The 2,250-nt window shown below is 42.3% G+C and overlaps 1 long non-coding RNA gene across 1 annotated transcript in view; it reads left to right on the top strand.

The window, feature by feature from the left end:
- Nucleotides 1-852, top strand: part of LOC108445288 — a 3,127-nt gene extending 2,275 nt beyond the window's left edge. Inside the window, exon 2 of the long non-coding RNA XR_001860100.1 lies at nt 481-852. This is a non-coding gene — a long non-coding RNA (uncharacterized LOC108445288). The remainder of the gene's footprint in view (nt 1-480) is intronic.
- The last annotated feature ends 1,398 nt before the right edge of the window (nt 853-2,250 follow it).

Here is a 2,250-nt window from a genome sequence, read left to right as displayed (position 1 = left end):
CCCTCTTCTTCCCCTGCTTCTCCCTCTGCTGTATTTGCCCTTCTCAGTTATCCCTGCCACACTGAACACAGGCCTTCTAGGTGTAGCTAAAGATACATGTATCTACATATTCCCAAACAAGTCACTGATACCATAGCCAGCGGAAGTTAGGTGTGCTTTTTATCAGGCTAGACTTAGGGCAGTTTGAGATCCTTTCTTGAGTGGAATTTATTTTAACCTGATTTTAACCCATGCCTGTGAACAATCTGTAGGAAGATTTGTAACACTAACATATCATGCTCCTGGCAATTTATGTACCCTGCACCTAAACCACACAAGTATCAGATAATATGGTAGTAACAAGCTTAATGCAGTGGTCTGAAGACTAGATAAAGCCTTTGTTCAAGGCACTATGCTACAGGACAGCCATAGGTCTACTTCCTGAATTCCAGCTAATTTCACTTTATTTTCATTTTCCTTCTTTGGGCTTTTCTTTTCCAGGAGCCCACAGATTACACAGAAGAGTTCCATTCCACAGCAGCCAGAGAACTTCAACAGGAATCTTGTGGTTCTACCACTGGGTGTCCGCTATGTCTAAGATGGTGATGTTACTCTCTGGTTTTGCAGATATTTTGGTGTTTAAGCTTAACAACATATCTAGCTATTTATTTATTTTTCTTACCTGCTGAGTTCAGAGATTTTTCATCCTCCAAAACAAGGTAACACAGGAAACTGTCATGACCTGACACAGAAAGGTATTTACAAAATCATGATACGCAATGGTCCCAATGACCTCAAGAACAGGACATCATACAAGAAAATACATAATTGTCTATAAATCAGTTTAAAAATTAAATCCAACATCTGGCAACATATCAGCCACCTGTCCATACTCTAAAGAACTCTAAAGAAAGTAAGATTTTTCACACCAGAAGTCAGCCCAGACTTGGTGTCATGCATGGCAAAAGGTTTAAAGCTCAGCAAGGTTACAAAAATATTATATGCTTCCACACTACATACAGTAACCCATTGTTTCAGCTCTCAGGAGATAGGCACCTGTGCAGAGGGCACAGCACCTGGGAGAGCTGAAGCAAGAGAGACCAAGCATAAAGCAGAATTGCAGAGGCCTCAATGAGCAAAGTGAGAACCTGACCCCACAGCAAGAAGCCTACACCAGCTACCTAAACACGTAACTCCTATCAGTAGCCCTCCATTTCACAAGGCCTTACACAAATGCAGTGATCTGGTCACCCATAGCTACCTTTAACTCCAGGGAAAGCCAGATTCCTACCCCCAAGTGCCCATGTCCTGCCAAGAGCACAGCTGACAACAGCAGGTGTGCTGCATATTCATAAATACTAATTAGCACATGATGACACCTGCAGCTCTCTGGTTCTGATCTCCCTCTTAGTGCTAAGTGACAGCACCTGAAATGGATCTGTGCAAGCAGGGTTCCCTAGTTCTGCTTTCCAGCTCCCTGAAGCACTAGACCAAAGCTCTATTGTTAACTCAGAGGGATTTAACTCTTTATGTGTGTACAATGGGCCCGTGTCCCCCCACTCAGCTTTCCAAGCCTGCTGCACACTGTGCTGCCAAACCACACCAGAGCTCACCCAACTCCCTGACAGACATTAACACACCTTAAATACTTTCTTGATTCCATTATGAATTACATTCATTTTGCTCATGCATGATATCAGTGCAGAAATTAGGGCATGTATGTTAGGCAATTCAGCCCCCTCACTCTTCACCCCAGCCCTGCCCCTCTGTCACTGGTAACTTCATTAGCTCTCTAGGCCCTTGGACCTGTGATCCTGTGCGGCCTTCCCAGCAATAAATGCACAGTGCAGCAACAAGACACTACAACAGCCAGTAAATACCAATTCAATCAGTGAGGAAAGGTTTTTCTTTAAGTGTGCAAAGTAGTACAAGAGGAAAGCTGAAAGATTTGCAAATCTTTAGTTAGTAAGATTAAAAAGCACGTCAGAGGAGTTTTTAAAATATCTTTAATCAGCCTGTAATTTAGCATTGCTATCTTTAATCCATGCTCCCATGGAAACCATCCAATCAACAACTGGTTGCTAACTTTTTTTATATCCAGAGTTTGACACAAGCAAAGGTCCTCAAGGACCTAGTGGTTAATTAGGGGTTATTAAAACTAAACAGCAAAGAAAGCACTGGAGAATTACTAAATCAGAGCTAAAATGTGGCCTAGAGATAACAGAAGCCCACAGGAAAAAAAACCAAAGGAGATGAAAGAAAAGTAATGAG

Source organism: Corvus brachyrhynchos, unplaced genomic scaffold (genome assembly GCF_000691975.1).
Source record: "Corvus brachyrhynchos isolate BGI_N302 unplaced genomic scaffold, ASM69197v1 scaffold92, whole genome shotgun sequence".
Classification (NCBI taxonomy): domain Eukaryota; kingdom Metazoa; phylum Chordata; class Aves; order Passeriformes; family Corvidae; genus Corvus; species Corvus brachyrhynchos.
This window is presented reverse-complemented; position numbering and strand designations above follow the sequence as displayed.